This window comes from Ursus americanus, chromosome 20 (assembly GCF_024610735.1).
Source record: "Ursus americanus isolate L20-20 chromosome 20, mUrsAme1.1.p, whole genome shotgun sequence".
NCBI classification, from domain to species: Eukaryota; Metazoa; Chordata; class Mammalia; order Carnivora; family Ursidae; genus Ursus; species Ursus americanus.
This window is the reverse complement of record NC_142146.1, coordinates 43,698,493-43,723,264: the sequence shown is the minus strand read 5'-3', so window position 1 is coordinate 43,723,264 and position 24,772 is coordinate 43,698,493. Positions and strand designations below refer to the sequence as shown.

At 36.3% G+C, this 24,772-nt stretch overlaps 1 protein-coding gene across 4 annotated transcripts in view; it reads right to left on the bottom strand.

The window, feature by feature from the left end:
- The window catches only part of AGTR1 (angiotensin II receptor type 1), a 45,326-nt gene that overhangs the window by 8,735 nt on the left and 11,819 nt on the right, over positions 1-24,772 (bottom strand). The window contains exon 3 of one of the 4 annotated variants that reach the window (XM_045813051.2): positions 11,663-11,821. The exons of 2 other annotated variants lie outside the window; for them this stretch is intronic. The gene's annotated coding sequence lies outside the window, so the exon portion shown is untranslated. Of the gene's footprint in view, positions 1-6,805; positions 6,972-11,662; positions 11,822-24,772 lie in introns of all 4 variants that reach the window. One more of the 4 variants, XM_087870275.1, reaches the window with a different exon arrangement.

Sequence of the window (24,772 nt, the reverse complement as noted above, 5' to 3'; positions counted from 1 at the left end):
TACTCAGGGCTTGATCCCAGGATCCCTGGCTCATGACCTGAGCCGAAGGCAGATGCTTAACTGACTGAGCCACCCAGGCGCCCAATGTGGTCTTAGTTCTTATTCAGAGATGTGATCTGATATTTTATGTGTTTAGAGAAAGAAGGGTAATGTCCATAATTGCTTAATTCATTGTCTTCATCTTGACTGGAAGTTGCCCAACACATTATTTGGAGATAATAGTTAAGTTGCTTGGACTCAATAGCTTTGGATTATAGTCTTGCCCCTATTCATGCTTACCCCTACCCCCATCATGCCTTTTAATGAAGCATCCAAGCCTTTCTTGTGGTATTCCCCTCCATCATGGTAATCGTGGCAGCCATGAAGAAGGCAGCATGGCAGAGAACTTGGCACCATGGGGCAAGTGACCAGAATTCCTTTTAAATCAGATGCACAAGAGAAAGGCTGGCAATCCTAGACTAACCTCTCTATGTTAAATACTTTTCTGGGAGATGATTTTGTTTACCTCTTCATTTCCTGGGTGAATATTTCTCTTAGAACACACAATGTATTTTGTTACAATTATTAATGCCATACTAAATAAGTACTCAAGATTCAGTGTTCTTAAACTTAATGAATGGCTGTATGATATGTCTATGTGGTAAACAGTGGTTTCTGGCCTTCTTCCCAAGTCAACATTATCCACTGTGGCCTGCCCTCACAAGAAATGAAAACAGAACTGCCATCTTATTTCTGCACATACCAATTCTAACCAGCTGTGGTGATGGTGGTTAAATGTCCTGCGATCCTCAACTAGCCCTCCCCTCTGCTTTCCAAAATAGCCCAAGAATAGAAGGAACTCAGCTTTATGAAAGGAAATTCAGAAGTTCCTTCCAAATTAGGGTTTACACTTCAAGGAAAATAAAACGTGAATCCTAAATTTTTGCTTGTTAGAAATTATTCAATACTTTAATATCTAATAATGTTAAACCAAATTACAATTCAGTTTGTCTCTACTTCAGATGCTTCTGTTTATCATAAATTATAGTTCAAACAACTCACTTGTGACGAATATCCCAAGCCCCCAAACAACTCCCTTTATTCCTATGATATTTCTTCCTACTCTTTTCTATCCTAAACTCTTGGCTGTCTTTTTTCGCTGTATTTTTAATTTTTTTTTAATTTCAAAAAGAAAAGAGAAACAGGTAGGGATGAGATACATGTCATTAAGTCTAATCATGTGCTTGAAATCGTCTTTGACTTGTTGGTGTTAGTAGAAAATACTCTTACGTTAAAAATAGAGGGTCATGGAAGGCTTTGGTGAGCCTTGAGAGAGTTGTGCTGCACAGACTAGGAGAAAAGGAAAATAAATCCACCTTGGAAGAAAGCTTGTATAAAAATGAACTCCTGTCCTCTTCTACTCCCAAATTCCTCAAACTTAGAGACTCAGAATTTCCCCAAGGGAATCATAACCACATTTCAAAGGGTCAGCATCTCGGCCATTCATTGAAAGGAAGGAAATATCATTTTTAATAATATGGCTGTTGGAGATTGTTCACAAGGTTTTCTTTTTCAACAGATGAAAAAGGCAGCTCCTATGTGGGCATCTCTGTCAACAGCTGTTTTATCCAACTTGTGAGCAAAACCCAAATATTGTATGTTAAGCCACTGTATATTTGCTTCTCTGAGATTTTAAATCAGCAGCAGAAACTGCCTATCTCATTTCACATTCCACTTTAAAGAATATGAGGAGTTACTGGGAAAGAAAGGGAGCGCTAATTAATTTGTGCTCTTATGAAATTATGATAGTATTATAGAATTTATATGTATTATGAGTTTTATGTTAGAAATTACTGGCCACGTGGCAGTTCATTTCAGATTTAAGTTTTTAACATAGAAATCACATAATCATACATTTAATTTAATTTTTAAAATCTTTTTTAAGGTTTTTTTTGTCTTTTTTTTATCATGTTCAATTAACCAACATATAGGACATCATTAGTTTTTGATGTAGTGTTCAACAATTCATTAGTTGCATATAACACCCAGTGCTCAGAATCATATATTTTAAATGAAGCTAGAAGGATCAAATATTACCTGTATTGTGCATGTTTCCCCAAATTGCATAATGTTCTGATTGTAGTAAGAATGCTCTTTGAATGATAGTCTACAAACTGGGCCTACGCAATCTATAAGGAGACTAGGATTCTAATTTTGGCTTTCTCATTCACTAACTAGGTGACCTTGAACCAGTCACTTAGCTTCTGTAGACCTCTTCATTCTCAGTGAACTAGTACATGGTTAAAGAAATCTCCTGAAACACTGAAATTTTATAAACTTTCTTTGGAACAGGTATATATCTTTCGAAGACAAAGGCAATAATGGCTTAACAAGTAGAAATGACCCGATAAATCATTAAATCAGCCAATATCTATCTATTGATATGTATGTTATTAATGCCATAATGATTTATTTATTTATTTATTTATTAAAAAAAGATTTTATTTATTTATTTAACAGAGATAGAGACAGCCAGCGAGAGAGGGAACACAGCAGGGGGAGTGGGAGAGGAAGAAGCAGGCTCATAGTGGAGGAGCCCAATGTGGGGCTCGATCCCATAACGCCGGGATCACGCCCTGAGCCGAAGGCAGACGCCCAACCGCTGTGCCACCCAGGCGCCCCCACATAATGATTTAATAACGTTCTGTAGTTAAATACAAGAAGTTTTTTTCTTAAAAACAAAATGAATTTTGCCTTTTACTGAAGATAAAGAAACTCTATGTAAGAGTAATATATTACAGTGACATTGGTTTTTCTGCCCAGTTTTTAGATTATCTACTCAAAGAAATGTTTTCCCAAAACAGCGTTTGGATAGCTGGTTGTGACCCTAGGTTATTGAGGTCAAGGGTATAGGTTTGAGCCCTAATCTAGACTAGCTAGATTAGTTTCTAGACTGTGGGCCTCTCAGGCATCCCCTGTGTTATTCATTGGCAATTTCAGGTGAAAGGGTCAAGACAGATTTTTCATGGCTGCAGATCAAAATTACAAGCATGCCCTGCAGTTAGGGAGTCAGGACCACATCATCCTATGAAAAAGGTGGCACCATGTGTTATTGTTAAAAAAAACTCATACAAAACAAACCTACTTTCAGATTTCTTTGTGGGGAAAATACAACTTTTTAAAGTTTAGCAAATAGTTAATGGGATTCAGTTGCCCAGATAAAAACAGGTAAGGGCAGAGTATTATAAAAGAACCTCGCAGTAATGTATTATTTAGAATAATATTTTGAAGTATTATATTAGCCAGTGTTTTGAAGGGCTAACTGGACTTTGTCCTAAGAAGATGAATTCTGTAAGGTAATATTTGATTTTATCATAGAGTTACATATTTTTTTTTGAAACACAGTTTTGTATGCTACTTTTTTTTTAAACATTAAAATGCTGTAAAAACTGAGAGCAGAATAGTCTCTCAGTGAAAGCACTGGATGAGAGTTCTTTCAGAGTCTGCTCTGTCACTAACCACTGACACAGGTAATATAACCTCTTTGTTATCCCTTAAAAATTACAAAATATTTAGAATGGAAATAGTCACCCTTGTTTTCACCTCTGTTTTATAGATTGTTAAAGGTAAACAGTGAGGTCTTAGGAAGACATGAAAGCACTTTGAAAATATAAGTTTTCTAATATAATTTCTGTAACGGAAGGATAAGTGAAATTTAATGAAGGAAAGCTCAGAACTTCAAAAACTAATGGAATTTTTTTCATTCAGAAATTCAGCAGAAATACTTTTTATTATTTTAATCTAACGCATTTATTTCAAGAATTATAATGAGGCATTTGATTAATGCTGAAAGAAAGGTCAAATGGTAGATACTGTATGGCTTCTACATTTAATACTTGTGGCAGCAAATATCTTGGGTATAAAGTGGGGCCCTCAGACTAAATCTGACCAACAGATTTATTTTCTCTGGCCCCTGAAGCACTTACAGCTTTTGGAATTTGAATTTTCTATGGTTTACTAATTTCTATGGTTTACGCTGCTATTTTCGCATTCTTTAGGTCAGTGCTGTTCAAAAGAAATTTTATATGAACCACATATGTAATTAAAAATTTCCTAGTAGCTGCACTAAACAAGTAAAAAAAAAACCAGGTGAAATTAATTTCGATAATATATTATTTGATCCAATATATCCAAAATATTATCATTTCAACATGTAATTTCATAAAAATGAAAATATTTTATATTTTTTTGGTACCAAGTCTTAAAAATTAGGAGTATAGTTTTATGTTTCCAGCACATCTCAGTTGAAAGTAGCTGAACGCTTCAAGAGTTCAGTCATCACTTGGGGCTGACTACCAAATTAGACAATACAGCGTTAGATGCTTACCTCACCTACAGAGCCCTTCTAGCAATGGTTCTGAAAATGTGGTCCTAGGAACAGCAGCATCAGCCTCACCTGGGAATTCCTTAGGAGTGCAAATCTCAGGCCCTGGTCCAGACCTACTGAATCAGAAACTCTGTGGGTGGGGTCCAGCAGGCTATGTTTTAATGAGCCCTCCAGGTAGTTCTGATGCACACTAATGTTTTAAAATCATTGCCCTACTGTCATCTTAATTTGCAACTCTGGCTTGTGTGCTGCTAATCATGATTAATAGGCAAAACCAAATCCAACAAATGAGAAAAGTGCCTTTAGCTGAAATGCTTTCATTTGGCTCTTCTGAGGCATCAAAACCTGAAATAAGTATGACAGATCCTAAAATATAGCTTGGGAATTATTCATTAGACTGTGTATTTCTTTCAGAAATAGTTAAGGGGTGCCCAACAGGATGTTATCTAATAAAATACTCCTTGCACTCATTCATAAATGTCTGGAATTTCTTCAAGTGGGATTGGGTTGACAGTACCCACTTCCATACCTCCAAGATCTACCCGAGGGAGGATATACACTGACCCAGCTGAAAGCCAGACAAACACAGTAGAAGAGCATGGTGATGGGAACCAAAAGATCTGAATTAGTACATGAATTTACCTCTTATGAGCTATGGTGTCTTTAGCTTTTCTCTTAACCTATGACTCATTTTCTTCCTCTGAAAAATGATAATGATAATGAAGAAGTAAAAAAAATAACCTGTCCTGTCAGGCTCACAACATTGCTGGGAACCTCAGGAGATTATGTATGTGGAGTTGTCATAAGATCCTACAGATTTGAGACTTTTGTTAGTGTTACTAAATTTACACTATGGTGTAAATGACTGATTTCCCCCCTACAAGCAAAGCTGGATAAGGAGAACTAGGAAACTACACTGGGCACTGCAAGTGGAAGAAGCTAATGTACCAGAAAGAGGTAGAGAGACTCAGAGAGGGAGGCTGATGGAACTGCTGACAAGCTACTTGGCCTGGACGGTTCTTCCAGCTCTAATCACTCTCTTCAATACCTGTATAATTTTTAAATATAAATTACAGTGATACTATACCACTGATTGTAATAAAAAGTTTAGACATTCTATCCGCTGTTATTTACCATTCCATTCATTTCTGTGTGGGACTACTTGTATTTTCTAACTAAACAGCCTGTGATAAGTGGCACAAATGCTGGGCCAATAAAAGGTAACAATACTTTGCCAACTGAAAAATATGATGAGTTACTGGTGACTGCTGCATCCTGTGAAAACTTCATTAGCAATAAATGGGTTGCCAGATGTCACACGTCAGATCTGAAATTAAAATATATTCCCAGTATTTGTGTGCAGTCCGAGCGGCAGAGGAAAAAATGAACTCTTTCCAAGAGAGCTACATAAGATACTGTACCACTTTGCCTTTGATTGTCTGTTTCTCCTCTGAATGTAAAATAAAATGTATCCCTTGGTTTGTAAAGTGGAAATACAGCATATCTGCATAGAAGGGCTATGTAGTGAAGTGGCACATTACTCATGCCGCAGCTACTCTTTAAGGGCAAGGAGAATATTTTTGAACATTCTCTGCCACACCAAGACCACCATCTCCTCTTGTTTTTAACTTTGCCATAGCAGTTTCTCCTTTTCTTGCCTTCACTTTCAGCAAGCAATTTCTGCTTTTATTACTGACAACAAAACTGTTCAAGTCAGCAACTGTCAACGTCGACTCCACTCTTCCTGAACCCGCTGTAACAACAGCACTTCCCTCTCTTCACAATAGTAAAACTCTTGTTCTTCCAGCTGGCTAAGTTGACTCTGTTCTTGTCTTCAAAGTTACAAGCCTCCAGTCCGAAATCAACTGTGGTTAGGGAGGGAACCCCACAGTCGGAAATAGGACAGCACAATTGTACTCGAGCCAGCAGAAATTTCAAATGCTAAACCAGTGTGATAGAAATATCTAACATCTTCAAGTTTTTATAAACAAATATTTTTGGCTAAGGAAGGTCCATGTTCCTTTGCAATTTCAAAATCTCTGTAGTTACTTGGTTCCAGCTGAAGACCATGGATGTTTGAAACTGTTTTTTTTCTCTCCAATTTATTTTGAGGGGGGCTCTCTTCTGTAGATAGGTAAAGCTGATAAAGCAAATTAGAGGGTGAAAGTGAATTATCACTCTTAAGGCTCCTCTTGGAGAAATATTTACAGTATTCCTACCTTATTTGTTGGGATACATTCCAAGACCCCCAGTAGATGCCTGAAACCATGGATAGTACTGAACCCTATATGTAGTGTTTTTTTTTTTTACTCTGCATAAATACCTATGATAAAGTTTAATTTATAAATTAGGCATAGTGAGAGATTAAGAACAATAAGAGAATAATTATAATAATACACTGTAACAAAAGTTATGTGAATGTGGTCTGTCTCAAAATACCTTGTATTGGGGGCGCCTGGGTGGCGCAGTCGTTAAGCGTCTGCCTTCAGCTCAGGGCGTGATCCCGGTGTTCTGGGATCGAGCCCCACATCGGGCTCCTCCACTGGGAGCCTGCTTCTTCCTCTCCCACTCCCCCTGCTTGTGTTCCCTCTCTCGCTGGCTGTCTCTGTCAAATAAATAAATAAAAAATCTAAAAAAAAAAATACCTTGTATTGTACTGATTCTTCTTATAATGATGTGAGATGATCAAATATCTACATGACCAGACGAAGTGAGGTGAATGATGTAGGTTGTGACCTAGCATTAGGTTACCATTGACCTTCTGACAGTATGTCAGGAGGAGGATCATCTGCTTCCAAATCGCATGTAACTGAAACTGTGGAATGCGAAACCACACATAAAGGTGGGGGGACTACTGTATATAGAATTACTTTATACAGAGAAGCCCCCCAAAGTACTTACAAGTTTATTTCTGGAACATTAACAATGCATCAGATGCTGGGGATGCAAGACCTACTGCCCTTTGAACTTCACATAAAGGAAGACAGAGCATCGTTGAAGTGATTAGCTATATCAGTGGGGAAAATGTCAATTTAAACTTTTCAATTAATAACTTCAGCACAAAGTGACACACAAGTGTTCAATTGAACTTATTCAATGCACAGTTGTTTTATACTCCTTTATGATTTTGCTGGTACCTGATTCACTGAGAGGACTTATAAAAGCGGCTTAGTACTAACATTAGTAATATTTATGAATTATGATTAATTGAATGTTTATTATGTGCCAAGCATCATGATAATTGCTTTCCTATCTATAAGAGCCCTGTTTTGCACTGAATTGTGTCCTTTTGAAATCCATAGGTTGAAACCTTAGTACCCAATGTGACTCTATTGGAGGTAGAGCCTCTTAAGAGGTAATTATTGGTAAATGAGGTCATGAGGTTAGGGCCCTAAACCAGTGTGGTGGGTGTTCTCATAAGAGGAAGACCACATCAGGAATGTGCTTACATGGAGGAAGAGCTATGCGAGAGGTCTATGAGAAGGTGGCCATCTGCAAGTGAGGGATAGAGGTCTCATCAGAAACCAACCCCGCTGGCACCATGATCCTGAACTTCTAGCCTGCAGACCCGTGAGAAAGTAAATTTCTGTAGTTGAAGCCACCCAGGCTGTGGTATTTTGTTAAGGTAGTCCTAAGAAACTATAACAAGGCCTATGAGGGTAAACACCATTAGTCCCATTCTTCAGATGAGGAAACTGAGGCTGAGAGGGTGGGTCCTTACATTTTTGAGATTCTAAAATTTCAAGGCTCAGTTATTTGTTTGGGAGTAAAGTCATCATTTCATACTCTACTAGTTCAGTGCTTCTCAATGGGGGGTAATTTTGCCCTCCAGGGATATTTGGCAACGTCTGGTTGGTTCTTACAACTGGGGGAGTGGGGAGTGAGGCAATGTTACTTGCATCTAGATAGAGACCAGGGATACTGCTAATCATCTTACAAGGCACAGGGCAGGACCCCACAACAAAGAATTATCTAGCCTAAGATGTCAATTGTGCAGCTCTTGAGAAACCTTATTCTAGTATCCTCCCCGCCTTTTTTTTCAATTCTTTATATCTGTAATTTCTGTTTTTTATGGAGTAAGTTAACTGTATACTATAGTTTATTAGTAGCTTCTGTTTCAAGTATTATATTCATATCATCCCAGGGAAACTATAGATCAAAAGGTAAAATCCTGCTGAGTAACCTTCAAATGTCCAAGGCCTTGTTGAGTACTTGATAGGAGCTCTGAAATGATGAGTTGACTAAATATTTGTTGTGGCAGATCATTCTAGAAATTACCCTCTCTAAGCGTTTTCTAGAACTCCAGGATTCTGCATAAGTACATCAAAAAAGAGATTTGAGCTTAGAATCACTATAAGGTCTTTAAGGGATTTGATGGCTGTTATAGCGGCCCCAAAGTTACCTCTGGAAGGAGGAGGCCACCATGTCTGGAAGTCAAACCCTGCCCTCTGGTGGCATCACTGCCATAGACACTGCTGGGAATCTGACAGGGCCAGAGTCAATCTGCAGTGTTAGGGTCTGAACTGACTTTGCAATATTTAAATGTAAATTCAACTTTATATTCACATGAGGGCATTTTTCCCCCCTGTGGAATAACACATTAAAGGTAGTCTGTCATCGAGGCTCTCATTATAATAAAACCAAGTACACAAAAGTGAGAGAGGATGAACATACCATTAGTTACAAACCCTACTCTGCAAGTTTGGCAACCCAAGAGTTTCAGTTACTTAGTTTGAGTCTCTCATAAAGGCACTGAATAATTGTTTTTGTAGATTTCTAGAAAAAGGATTTGTAAAGGAGCAATGCTAATAGAGTCCCATGACCAGAATATTAATTATTGGTTCATGTGGTACTGTTCCTACAAATTCCTTATGGACTAGTTCTAGCACCATTGTGTTTGAAATACCAGCTAAATCTGAGGAAATTATATTGCCCCCTTTTCCATTAAGAACTCTATTTTCTCGCTAGGAAAACACCACTGTACTTCTTATCACAGAGTGCAGCCTTTTCTGTATACTGATGCCAAATGGGTAACATTTTAGTGAGGCATTTGAAGTTGTGATATGCAACTCCATGGGAGACAAACAAGGTCATTTAGAAGGTCTTTTCATTGAGAACATCAGAGCTTTCAAAAGATGCAGGCAACCTTTCCTGGATAATTGGGGTAAAACAGAAATAAGAAAAAAAAAAACCCCATAAAGTACAAAAATAAGCAATCAGATGGAAACACTCAGAATTAAGGGTGAAAAGATATAGTGAATGTTGATGTCAAATTTTAATACTATATAAAACCAAAAGCGGTGAGTAAGAAAGCAACATAATTTAAGAAGTTGAAGAGTAGAAATCAGTTGATTGCAGGATTTAGCAGGGGTAAAAAAAAAATTAGTACAAACACTAGTCTAGAACTGGGGTTGGGGGTTTTGGGGGCTTTTTCTTTGTCTCTCTAGAAATTGAAACCTTAGGCAAATCATTAAACCTTCATTGGACTTTGACCTGACAAATGGGAATGAGACTATAAAGCCTCTACCTTGCCATTGGAAGAATGTTACAAGATTATATGTTTAACGTAATTTCCTTAGAAGACGGTATATTATACCCGTTAAGTGTGAATAGACTAGATACAATAAAAACAAGTTTAACACATGACTGAAGTGGAAAGCTAATGTATATATTAAGAGGTATATATTCAGCACTTAGAATTTTAAAAGGAAACATTAACTTTAGTAGAGTCTGTTTGCTGTGAGGCATCATAGGAAATAACCCATAAGCTCTGCAGTCATAGAAGTCAGTTAAGATACAGGCTCCACCTTCGACTTAATCATGTAACTGGTTAAATTATTCACCTTCTTTGAGACTTAGTCTCCGCATCTTTAAAATGGGATAAAAACTTACTATATACTGTTAATGTAAGGGTTAAATAAGACATGGGGGGAAAGATTCCCATATATTAAACAATAAATGTTATCTGTTGTTATTATCATTATTTATATTCTCAATATATATTCATATGTTCCCACACAATACTAAGTAAATTGCCCCATAAAAATTTTACTTTACATCTATATATAGCTTGTCATGTTATTACACATAGCCAAGAACAGACTGGAACAATGTTAGGAGCCTTTCCGTGCAATACAATATAGTGATATAATTTATTATTAATCCCATGAAGCAATGTAAAGGATCCAGGAAGGATCCATTTTATAAAAGAAGTGGAAGTATGAACATATAAAGGGCAGATGGTTTTAAGATTACTTTAAGTTGGAGGGGGAAAATGTATCACACTATAGACCTTTGGTTGGTGAATCATACCTCAACTAATTAAATGGCAAAAATTTCCTCCAAAATGCAGAATTCAGAGAAAAGAATTTCTTTGCCAACAACTCCCCTAGTATTCATATAAGTCTCTTCCTTGAATTATCTGACTTAACATGTGGTAATTGTTGTTCTTTAATATGATTTCACGAGATTCACTTTCTAATAATTATACAACACTGTATTGTTTCTGGTAATAACATTTTTGGTATTACTTTATTACTATATGGAAAACAAAATAGGCTAAGTATTTTTGTACTCAGAATAGAGTAGGCAGATTTGTGAAGTTCATTAGAATTTTGTGAGAATAACATAATGTACTAATAATTTTGGATATCTTGATATGAAGAGGTTCTAATTCAAAGAAAGTATTTAGAAATCAGTATTTGAGTAGGCATAGTTGTATACATGTCAATGATCAGTTTAAAGCCATTCTCTAGATAAATTATGTGGTTTATGTTATGCCAACAAATTAAGATGTTCTCTTTACATAAAAAGTCAAATGACTTTTGAATGCTCTTTCAGTTTAGGTTTGGAGAGCAGTTTTATCTCAATGTGGATCAGGAAGTCACAGAAATTTCTGCTATAGAAGGAAATTTATAGGTCATATTTATTCCTTTTCTTCTTCAGAGAAATACAGATATATATATATATATATATATATATATATATATATATATATATATATATATATCCTTTGTCCCTGTAAAAATACACAATTACTATATTCTAAATGGTGGTTTTTTTTTTTTTAAGATTTTATTTATTTATTCAACAGAGATAGAGACAGCCACTAAATGGTGTTTTTGTTGTCCGGTTATCCAAGCAAAGTCTATTTTCACCTATAATGTACTTGAACAATTATTATCTACAGTCTTTTGCTTTTATTGAAACAACTTAAGTCAGAGATTCATAACATTTTATTGCTGGAATAGTCTCTAGAAATTACATGCTCCAAGGTTCACATATTCAAATACTTACAGGGGCTGGGAATAACAGTTGATGGAAGCAGTCATGGTGGACCCTTCCTTCCTCTTTCTCAGAGGAGGTGGGGTGGTGGGGAGTCTCACTTCTCAGCTATAGTAATTGTTCCAGTTTTGATGTAGGGAGGCACAGGCTGATTTTTTTTGTTAAGTTAAGCTGGAAATTTAAAATTTTATTTGAAATACCCTATTTTGAAATGTATTCAGTTAATGCAAATAATAATAATAGTAATAATAATAATAATAGCAACAATGTATGGAACAGAACTCTTCTGTAGATCAAGTTTGGTCCAAGGGCAGCCAATTTATAATCTAGGATCCAGGCCAACTGCCTAATTTTACAACTGAAAACAGACCCTAAGCCCCAGCAAGATGCTGCCGACCCCCATATTTCAGTGTTTTTATATTACGCTACATACTTGAAGTACACCTCTTTCAGAAATTCCCCTTCCATTTCCACATTCAGCAACAGTCTATGATGGAGGAGTTGGAGGTAGTGGGAAAACAGAGATGCGATGGGCCGAGGTTATTGTTCATCCATGCTCTCATCCAGCCGCATCTGGCTGTGCAGGAAGAGAGCCTAGCTCAGAGTATGAGAACTGTCCTAGAATGGCAGCCTAGATGTCACTCCCTCCTTCACTGTTGTCAATAGCAATTTATTTTTCTCTTTTCATTGTTCCATATTGTTAAAGATACTATTAGTCTTTTAGAGCTCTTGCTGCATTTCACCAAATCTCCGAATGAGTGAATACAGTATAGAATCTCTGACATTTGGGTATTCTTTCATATTGTTTTAACATTTATTCAACAAATATCACCTGAGCCAAAAGGAAGATCAATAATGAAACGGACTGATGCCATTCCATAGAGCCACACTGCCCTAATGGCCCTGGTTATATAACTGGTAATGAGGCTAAATTTTAAAATACTTTTAATAATTAGTGCTGAAAAATATTTATTTTTGAAATAAATATTTATTATTATATTATTTATTCATTGTCAAGTAAAGTGTTTCTAAAGTGAACTGTGGTGCTCCAGGAAAGAAATTATTTACTCATTTATGTTTTTGATAACAACATATTTTCTAAATTAATTCACTGCAGGCTTAAGAACAAACACGGAAGTACATGAGGAGAATATATCTGGTATTGATTAGGTGGATACATTGAGGGAATTATACGGGATTAATAATGAATATGGAGTATTTCTGATGAATGATAACACTTGGCTAGCAGATACATTTCTTTGGCCTCTAGCCCTAACGAAACTTCCTGGACAAGTTGATTTTTCTGTTTTGTTGGAAAAATAGTTTAGTTCTCATGAGCATATTTTGCATTCTGCAAAAGGACAACATGTACATTTTGGTTAATTGCCTGGTTAGCTGGAAGAACACAGTTCATGGTTTTACACATAGTACCTTAGATGGGAAGAGTGGGGAGCTGTGAAAGTTCTAACTTCTATTTCAATTTTATTTTGTGTGAAAAGATCAAATTTCATGCTTTTTCAAGCTCTAGAGTTTTCAAGGTAAGATAGAAAACAAAGAAAATGTTGGTCTGATAATGTAAATTTCCTTGTAACTCAGGAGGTGCCATGTTGAGGACCTATAGCAGCTACTTTACTGAGAAGTCTTTATGCTAGAATGAAGAAGTAGCAGTCTATGGAAGGTAGTGGAATCTGCTCATTGGGCAGAGACAGGTGGGAGTCAGGGGGGAAGGGATCAAAGTGAGATGGGAAAGGGCCACATGGCCCATGACAGCTCCATGGCTTCAGAAATGCTGTTGTCTTTAGCTGGTAACAACTTACTAAAGGCAACATTTGCCTGTTCTTGGAGTTGTAGTAATAAGCAGGTTATTAAGTATTAGGCTGCTGGAATCAAACTCAGGATCCAGGAAAGAATATTATGGGTACAGTAGAAGGAACATCTTAGTATCTGAAGACTCAATGTATGTTTTCATCTGAGATACTGTAGTTTTCATCTCCAGAAATTCAGTTTCAATCTTTTTTATATGTAACATGTCTCTGCCTAATGTTCACACTTTCCTCTAGCTTCTTGAACATATGAACACACAATAACCACTTAATATCCTTATGCATTAATTCTATCATCTGTATCATTACTGAGTCTGTTTCCATTGACTGATTTTTTTCTTTATAGATTGTACTTTTTTTTTTTAAAGATTTTATTTATTTATTTGACAGAGAAAGAGACAGCCAGTGAGAGAGGGAACACAAGCAGGGGGAGTGGGAGAGGGAGAAGCAGGCTTCCCGCTGAGCAGGGAGCCTGATGCGGGCTGAAGTGCCCTGAGCTGAAGGCAGATGCTTAACGACTGAGCCACCCAGGTGCCCCTATAGATTGTACTTTCGTATCTCTGCATGCCTGATAATTTTTGAATGGATGCTAAAAGCTGCGAATTTTGCCTTGTTGATTATTGGATGTTTTTGTATTCTTACGAATATTCTCCAGCTTTGTTCTGAGAAGCAGCTAAGTTACTTGCAAACGATTTGATCCCTTCAGATCTGGCTTTTAAGCTTTGTTAGGTGGGACCAGAGCAGCATTTAGTCTAGGGTTGATTTTTTTTTTTTCTTATTATGGAGGCGAAAAAATCCTTCTGAGTATACCACCTGGTGCCCCATGAATTACAGGTTCTTTACTCTGGTGGGAACAGGAACTGTTTTTTGGTTTTGGATGTTCTTTGGGGTTGTCCCCTCTAATGCTTTTGGATGATTACTCATACACATGCACTGAAACACAAGGGGGATACTTTGCAGATTACTGGACCCTTCCTTTGTAAAACTCTCTGGTACTCTGCCCTGTGAACTCTAGCTCCTTGCCTCTCTGGACTCCTAGCTCCATCTCCTCAGCTCAGGGAGACCTGGGAGCTCCTTCTGGATTCTTCTTCTTTGTGCCATGTCTGGAAACAATCTCCAGGCAGTGAGCTGGGACAACTGTAGGTTCAATTCATTTGTTTCCCATCCTTTAGAGATTACTGCCCTTTGCTGCCTGATGTATACTGTCTTGAAAGCCATTGTTCCTCATATATTGTTTCACATATATAAAAATCATTGTTTCATATATGCATATATATTTTATTTATTTATATGTGATAATAATACAGTGATTAATCGATGGAATCACATAGGGAGAACATGTCATAGTCTATGAGATTAAGCAAAGGAGTATCCATACACTGAAAGTGAACTTTAAAAAAACAAAACACAACATAACACCTGAGTGGGATGAACTTTCTCCCTAGCAGAAATCACCTGAACCTTTTTCTCTTGCCCAAACAGGGACACTTGCTGTATTTGTTGCCCTCACTCCAAATAATACCCTGCCCTTTACCTGTGGACCTACTGGTAAAGGGTCTATAGGCCAGAAGACAACTTGTCTCCTCCAAGAACCCATGGGGCAAAAAACAGGTTTATCTGAAACATTCTGCCAAAGCTATACCACCAACGATTATAGTACCATTAAGAGAGCCTGTGTAATTTGTGGTTAAAAAATTTGATTTTTTCCTTTTTTCACCTTAATTTAATCACTTTTACCAAACTCCTGTGAAGTAAAATGCACAATTATAAATTAAGAACATCTGCCCACAATTATAAATATTGGAACTCATTCGGCTTATAATCAGTACATTGACATTTGAAAAGTGATGTTTTTTAAAGAAAAGATATCTTTTTTTCTGACATATTAAAATTCCAACTTAGTAATGTGAGAAAATAATAAAATTGTATGGCTTTTTTATTGCATGTTTATTTAGGCCAAACCAGTATGAGGCAGCTAGATTAATTACTTTTTTACTGTTAAGTACTGTACATAGTTAATTATTTCATCTAAGTTGTGTCTGAGCCAAACCTGTGAATTACTGTTCATGCAGGGCAATGATGATAATTTATGTACTCCCTCCATGCTACAGCTTGTTAATATATTATTTTTGATTTGAAACTAGATGTTAAAAGTTTGCAAGAGGCTTTTAAAGACTACTCCGTGACATAAGTTCTAAAATTATGGATTTCAAAATTAAGGTTGACAACATGCTATAATAGGAAATTATTTAGATGATGGACTTATAATACATTTTGTCTGAAAAATATATTTTCCCATTTTTACTCTGATCTGTTGCTTCTTACTTGTGCTTTTCACTCTGCCTGATTTTATGATGTGGATGTTACTTTGGGACCTTAGGTAGTTTTTCAACATGCACAAAACCTGATCTCACCCACTGTCCCAGTATGGCTGGTCAGATATTTAACTGTGGCTACAAGTGCCCAATGGCCGCAAGTGCTTAGAGAGGTGCTCACAACCACCGTGAACTCACCAAGCTAAACAGATGACACCGGGTCCATTTTTAAAATGTAAGAGCATCTTTACAAAACTTGAGTAACAGGTTCCCAGTGATACTTGTATGTAGTCAAGTGAAAGAGGACTTAAGAAGTTTTATAAATTCAAAAATTAAATTTTAAGAGATGCCATTAAAAAAAGATGAAGAAATCACTAAAAATAAAAAGTGTAATTTAAAAAAATAGAGATGTTATAAAGTTTCCTTGCTACTCCCAGCCTGTCCTGGATGAGCCACATAAGCACCACCTGGGAGCTTACTGGTAAAGCAATCTCAGGCCCCATTCACACCTACTGAGCCAGAATCTGCATTTCAACAAGATTCTTCAGGTTATTTTGTGCATACATTCAAGTTTAGAAGCCTAGTCCAGAGGGACACTTTGGTAATCATTTAAGCTTGTGCATGGATCCAACAGTTTGCCCTTCCTGTAGACTGGAGAGGGGCCCAGTCACTAAGCCTACTCTGGTGGCGGTGGCGTGGGGCTGCCATTGGAGATGGGGGAACAGGACAGGTAAGCATTGGCTGTGTGAGGGTTCTTGCATTTTCCTGGGGAGCCCTTTCATGGGGAATTTAGAAGAAGAGCCCCAGTGAGGCAAAACCGTGTACTAAGGAAAAGAAATCTATTTCATGGAACACAAATATCTGTCAGGTCCGTTCATATAATAGATGAACTGGATGTTCATCTTTTGGATGAAAATCAATACAGATCCAGACTTCTTCCCTGAACTTTGGTGGGAAGGTCCTTGCTTATTTTAGGAGAACCAAGGAGCTCCGTAAGGGATGGCAAGTGCTTCACATTCCCTTGAAGCACATGCTTACCTTTTTTTTTGTGTGAAATATGTGAATTTTGCGAGTAATTTTAAGTAGTAAAATTTTTTCCCCTCCTCCTCAAAATGCCTGCAGTTGCCTCACAATTTCCTTTCCTTGCAGAGGTTTTCAAACTGTTCAACCACTAGAGGTCTGTATTACCTATTTAAAAAAATTATGCCCAAGTAGCTGAGACTTTCAGTTCTCAATTTCAATATCTATTTTTTAAGATTTAAAATCTTTTTAAGACATAACACTTGGGAATAAAAAATCACCACACTTTAGGAAATGAAGGAGAAAAACCTGTTTCCCCTGCTCTTTCCACTAGACAGCTGAACACAGCTTCATACTCAAACTCAAAACTCAATGGCCAGTCACGAATCAGAGGAGCAAAATTTATTTCCTGCGAAATAGTTGTTTTTCCTGATTTATTTTAAGATGTCTGTGTTTTTTAACTTTAGATTTTAAAGCATTTCTTTTTCTTTTTCAACAAAAGTTATTCTCAGTTTTAAGACCCTGATTTTACAACTTTTATGAGGGTTTTAAAATAAGATTTTCTTTTATTGATCATCCAAGATTAGCTTAAAAATTAATGTTCTTTCAGGTTAACTTTGTAAGGCTCTGCTGTAATTTTATAAACTAACAAATAAGCCTAGGTTTGCATAGTTGAAGCTGTAATTGAGGTGATGATTGTTAGTAGTGCCTACTGTGGATTGGGTCCTTCAAGTTTTCACTGTGTTCCATGTTTGCTCAGGGATTTTTTATTAGAGTAGTGCATTTGGGCCTGCCCTCTGCCAGTAGCATTGCAGGCTCTGAGCCTTCCAGAAGTTTAAAAATGAGGTGTCCTTGTTACAGGATATCTGATTAATAATGGTAAAACCTTTCCATAGCCTTAAAGAGCAAGGCTCCCTGAAACACAGCACACTCATATATTCACATATTTAAATGGAATGGTTGAAAATATTACAGACATAAAAGCTGTAATTTACTGTGTATTGCACCAGGGGTTTGGGATTCTGATGCTAGATTTTCATAGATTCTAATTATGCCTGCATTTGGAGTAAGTGGCTACATTCGTTGCCAGGCAAGGTGTAATGCTAAGAGGCTCCCTTCTTTTAAAAAGCATTATTGCATAATGTTCCTGGCCTGTAGTGCTTCCAGAAGCATAAGCAGGTCTAGTGTGGCTTCTCTCTCAGCCTGTCACTTTATTAAAACATAACAATTTGCAAGTGTTATTTAGCAGATCAGCTGGGTTCATTTCAAAGGCTAATATTTAACGGAGAGGGAAATAACCCATCCCTATCCTTTTAAAAAGTATTTTCTATGTATTCTCAGGCAAATTGCCTAGTGTCTTCCATAGATCTCAAAGCTAGGATTCAAGGATAATTTTAGTAATGTCTTACCCTGCTTGCCTACATAATCCAAATGATCAATTCTACAGCAGAGGAAACTAATTCACAGTGCACTAATTTGTACTACAGACTGCATTATTTAACGTTGTTACGTGTTTTCTTCATTTCCTGTTGCATTTTTGTGTCTGGCTGGTGGCATATGAATTAACAATTTTCTCACTGAACTGTGACAGAAAAATATATACTTTACCCTATCTTCAACATTCCTTTCAGAGCTCTGGACTCTCCTATTATTCAAAATAGCTTAAACTTGCACCCTGTATCAGTATAAGCAAGTATTAACAAGGTGTTCATGTATATATGTATATGTAAAAAAAAGTGCTGATGGTGTAGCAGTTAATTAAAAGCAACAGCAGGAAGATATCAGGCTCTGGAGAATGTGATGGGTTACATCTGGAAAAGAAATGGTCAGAACCAGGGTGTTGGAGTCAGTCCCAAATTCCAGTTCTGGTCCTGACATTGGTTAGCAAAGTGGACCCCTTAGGCTTGGTGTCTGTGAAAAAATGAAGCCAGTAAGAGAACCTTGCCTATAGGGTTTGTTTGTTTGCTTGCCTTTTGGTGGATTAAGTAAGAAAATGCAGATGAGGTGACTGACTCCGTGCTTGATCCAGTAAGTGTCCAGTTAATGGATGTTATTTTCTCTGCTGCTTTGTGTCTACATTTATAAAATAGCAATATAATAAAATTGCAACAATCATAGCTACCTCTTAAGTGTTGTTGTGGGAAGTTAAGATTGTGTATGAAATAGTACTTGGCATTGTTGCTTCCCAAACTGTCTCCCAAAGTTTTCACCCATAAAACTAAACTCCAAGTTGGGAGAATTTCAAGGATGATTCACTCCTAGATTTGTGATTTTATATTTTTAGCTTTTTGAGTGAGAAGATTTGCCATTTAGATGCTTTATATCTCACTTATTTTTTTCCTGATCTGGATGATGACTAATGTGAGTCTACCAGATTATGAAGATAAAATATTGCATTGAAATAATAGGTAAGTAGAGAGAGAAATTATTTTCAGGGAAGTTAAAAAAGTGAAATTAAGCATCTGTTCAACCTCAGGGAATGGAAAGAAAAAATGTGATCGTGCTTAAAATACTATTTTCAAACCTTTCATTACTCCAGCCCTAGCAATTGAGGAAAGTTTGTTTTCCCTAAAATGCTGTATAGTAAGTATCTCCTTTCAGGAGAGAAATCTGTGGGAGAGGGATTGGAAGAAAGCTGTGACTAGCTTTTTATTAGGGACCGAATACTGATTAAATTACAGGCATTATTTTAACTCAACTTGTCTTTCCAATACTATTGGGATTTAGAATTAGAATTGCTGTATTTTGCAATGAGCACTGAAGAGAACAAAGACCAGCTACTGACATACAACTAAAAAGGTTTTTCTCAGAGAAGGACTAGACTTGGCAGTTTGGCCTTTATGCAGCAATTTCCAAGGACACGCTGGAGTTACAAAAGAGGTACATGCTTTTTGAAATCAGAGGCACTCACCTGGACAGAAGTCCACATCAGTTCAAACCAACTTTCATGTTTTTGTGTGAGAAAAGGAAAACCTCTCATTTAAAGTTATGTGTTGTATACTTTTAAAATGTTCTAGTTCCTTGCCTGGCTGATTTTATGGGATGTCATTGATATGCGGGATACTGGGAAATAAATTCCTGTATAGTTATCAATAAGTAACCATTTGTACTATTAACTAGGGCCTGGAAGTATACCAGAAGAAGTTCTTTTGGGTCATATTTCAGTTTAGAGAGCCAGTCACACATTGGCAGTTAAGGACTGGAACCCCTATGTCTTTCTGTCAACTCAGCACAACCCCATTTCCAGGAATCTCCTTATATCACCACCACTTTGGAACGCAAATCATCATTTCCACTTCTGAGTACAAACCCTAAAACTCTCCACATGTGCAGAAGAAATGTACAAAAACATTTACTGTAGCATTGTTAACTAGCCATTGAGTTTTGCTTTTCTAGAATAAAGGAAGTTGCATTTTTTTTTCTCATTCTGTTTGTGATCCCTTCTCATTTATTACTCTTGGGGAAGTCTCTAATGGAGGCCCATAGGGCAGCTGGCCCATTTGGGGGAAGCATGACATCACAGATGCTTGTCTTTTCCTTGGCCCCATCTGCTAGAAATAGTAACTAAGTTCTTTGCCTATGCTGGTAGGAGAGGAGCTGTAGAAAATCGAATTAGCAGGAGAGAAACTATTAGTCTTCATTTTCTTGTTTCCAACCTGCAAATACAGATTGTTAAATACACTTGTTCCCTAATCCTCATTAGGAAATCTTGAAGAATAGCAGGACAGGAAAAAAGCATGGGGATTATGAGAAAACAACACCACTAAAATATAATGTAAAATCAGGATTGTTCCTTCTCATTCAGACTATCTTACATTTGTAGAGTTGGTTGAATTTGAAATTTTTCATTAAGTAATTTTATTCCTTGTTATATGTGGATGAATGCCATATTTATAATCCCACATGTATCTTTTTATTTAGAATTTTCTTTTTGTTGGACTTGGATATAAAATAATTGAAATGGGATAACTAATATATGAAATCATTTTGTATTTGGTGGTATCCCTGGGATTTGTTAAGTTCACTGGTGTTAAGTTCACTGGTATATTTGTCTAAGAAGGCAAAGCTTTCACTAAAAATAATGGCAATATTGTGTACCCCCAACTCTTATTACTTGAGGAGTTTTACTTTCAGGCCCAGAGACAAGGGATTACAGGTCAGTGATAGGCAAAGTGTTTTTGGAGTATACCAAAGGCCCCAAACAAATCAGTTGGGTGTCCAGGAGGAACTGACATCAAATGCACATTTTTAATAATTTAGAGTTCAAGTTATAGCCACAGAACCAACTGTTGGGGATTGAATCACAGACCTGACTTCTTTTTAAAATCTTCCATTTTGGAAACATTTCACTACATTTCAAAGCATTTTAAGTCTTTAAATCATTTAGGTTTAAAATTCCATTTGTTTCTTCTAGCATCCATTCTTAATGTCTCTAGTTTCTACCTATTAATCCTGCTATCCTTCAATAACTTGATCTCTCTTTTGTTATACCTTCTTCTTTTGTGGTTTCTAAGGATATTGGCCTATTTGCTGTGTCTTGAATTTGCTGGCATAGTATGGCCTAGGGCCCTTGCTTTTGCTTTATGCTTTGCTTTTGCCGAGAGGAATCCTTCCCCAGATGTCCACAGTTCCTTCTTTCTTACTAAGGAGACTTTCTCTAAATACCCTTTTAAACTGTACATTCCCCTCTCATTTCCATTCTCCATGTCATGCAACATATTGCATATTTTACTTGATTGTTTTTCTGTCTACATGCACTAGAATAAAAGTTCTCTGAGGCCAGGGGTTTTTGTCTGCTGCTCACACTTTGTCCTCAGGACTGAGAATAGTGCCTGGCATGTAGGTATCTGACAGAAATACTCAGTGAATTACAGCAGAATCTGTTGCAAACTACAACCCTAAATAGGAATAACTTGTATTTAATATTCTCATTCAGAAGGATTCTTACTGTCATGGCATTTTATTTGATATTTTTATTTTAGAGTCTGAGGAAGAAACTTTAGGATTAACCAATACTCCTTAAATAACCAACTTCTAGATCACACTAGTTTTAAACTGAAATGTCATCAGGATTTGAGCAGTTAAATAAATGTGTGAAGCACCCTGTGTAAGGCGTTAGGTAATGATGGGGTCTGTGATAAACAGGAGAGTTTATATACTGCCCTACTTATGGGCCTTTGGATTTGAAAAATAAATTCAAAAGAGCACTGTCTGAAGAAAATGTATCTACCTGTGGTTTCAAAGGCCCACTTCAGCTGTCAGTATGTGGCTGACAGGACCATGAAGACATTTTTCTAAGTCACATTGTTTTTTCTACTTTTTTTTAACTAGATACTCAGGTCTGGGTATGTGCCTGACTCCACATCAGGACAGGAATACTCAACTGATCAAATCTAATTACATTTGCTTCCCAACTAAATTGTATATCACCTTCCCCTCTTGTGAGAGATATGGCCCCTCTTGGGTCCTCAGCATCTGATTATTGCAAACCTAATTGATTTGCGACATTTCATTAATAAAGTTAACTAAAACTAATTATACATATTGAATAAAGGTTTCCTGTGAAATGAATTATTCTATTTAGCTTAAGGGTTCTTAATTGTTAGAATGAATTGCTGAGGAGGATTGCAGAATTAGTTTCTCTTGGGATATATATATATATATATATATATATATATATATATATATATATATACACACACACACATATACATATACACACACTTAACCAATATGAGTTGATGGATAGTGACACCATAGAAACTAAAAACAGAAAAAATTTGATTAAATATGAAAATTAAAGATGCCAACATCTTCCTAAGAAGATAAAAATCATAAAATAGATTACTTAGATCTCTTCATTTTAAGATGTTAAATTAAGTCTGTTTAATTTGTCATATATCTTAAGGAAGCTAAAATAAGAATTTTAATTAATTGACATTTATTGTTTAATTCATAGTATGAATTTTCTTTCACTTAATTGGTGCATATTCTATTCCTCACTCTTTAATTCAGGTGGTAAGTTCTGTCTAACTCATCCATCTAATTAAGTCTAAATTCTAGCAGAAATTCAAGAGGAGCTTACTACTACTACTTCAGTTGTCCCACCAAGCTGATGTTTTGTGGGCAATAGTTCTCACAAATAGGGCCATTTCCAAAGCTCCCTATTTGTTCAACTGTGTACAGATAAATATGTTCTATGTAAAATGAAGATAAGCATTCATTAAGGGTTTGAAGTTGAATAAAATATGGCTGACCTATTAGTATCTTATATATCACATGAGAAGCTGTTGTCATCAGTGACTCAAATTTGCATTGCTTTCACATTGCCAAAGCAGTTTGGACTTCCTGCTTTACACTGTTAAGACAATTATTTTATCCTCCTGCTGTGTACGCTGACCATACTAGAGGGACCAGAAGCAGTGAAATGCCCATTTTGTTCTTCCTCTTTGACTTGGGAGTATCACTGAGGAGCCAAGGTTCAGGGTCTAGCCTTTATCCACTGCCTAGTTTTATCTACAGTAGCTCTGTTTGCTTTCTATGGTGACCCATGCTGTGTGTAGAAGTATTTTGGCCTTGCCTGGATGAGAGGAGGAGGAAGGCTGTTTCTGACTGGATTTTGGACTTGCAGTATGACATTGTGCCTGTTGTCCTAGGGCCCCCTAGCATTTGTTTAAGTTCTGGAAAGGTGCATAAGACCTAGTTCCAGATAACTACCTTTCACCAGATCTGTGTTGTGTTATTATATTTCTAAGATATCTTACACCTTTCTGGAATTTAAAAAATGCTTCCTATATGTCTAAATCTTTTTAAAAGTCTTAAAAGGAATGACTAGTTGAAGGGAAAGGATGACAATATTTTTGGTACTAGTCAAAAAGTTCTCTCTGCCAGCAAAACAGAGCCTCCACATTTTGATGCCAGTTCTCTGAACTCTTTTAATTATTTAAAATATTAACAGTAACCTAAATTTGAGTCTCCTATATGGTCAGTTATGTGCTAAGCATATCTAGCTCTATTTTTCAAGCCTCAGAACAGTGTTTCTATAGATATACTGTGGGTAATAGGTTCTTTAGAGTAAACCTGTTACTCTATAAAGAAAGCCATATTTCTGTTTATTGTAAGAACCACCCTCAAATGACTACCCTTTACTTTGCCTTTTTTTCATTGGTAAGACTCAAGGATTCATACTTGATAATTCCAAACTGGGTGCAAACTTCTATTATATATGCTTTTATTGAAAAATAACACTATTAAATGCATAAAGGGAATATAGGCTGGATATTTATATGCTTTCTTTATAGTTAGCTATATAGCTATTTCAAATCCTTGATGCTTCGATGACTCAAAGACAAATTTGTTTTTAATTTTTTGCCTTGTGTAACACACAACCATTAGTCCAGGGACCAAATGTAATTGAACTACAAGGTATAAGTGACTAGAAAATAATTGAGACTGACATTTTAATAACGGGATCATATTAGTGGAAAAATGGTGACTAAGAACTTTAAGAATATACTATAACAGGTGGTGATTACATTAATTAAAAATTGAAAACAGACTATTGCTCTCTGTGATACATATAATTTGGAAACAAAAATAGAGACTTCTAATATCTTGTGCATTTCTATAAAAAGAGAAAAAAAGAAATAAGTCATCTAATACTTATTTTGCTTGGCTCTCCAATTTCTGAGAAAACGTTATGTCATCTGTAGTTATGTGAGTACAGTTGAGACATATCTATCATTGCAGGAAAAAAAGTCTCACAGAATAAAAAGAAGAAAAAAATAGATGGGTCTTTAGAAATGATCCTGTATCTTTTCCAGTTTGTTTCTTGGAGATGTCAATGATGCAGGTAAAAAAACCAGCAGCTATATATTAGTTCAATATAATTGTATGTACCTGTTCTCATGATTTTTAAGAAAACAAGAACCTCTAACCTTAGAAGAGTACATAATATACTAATT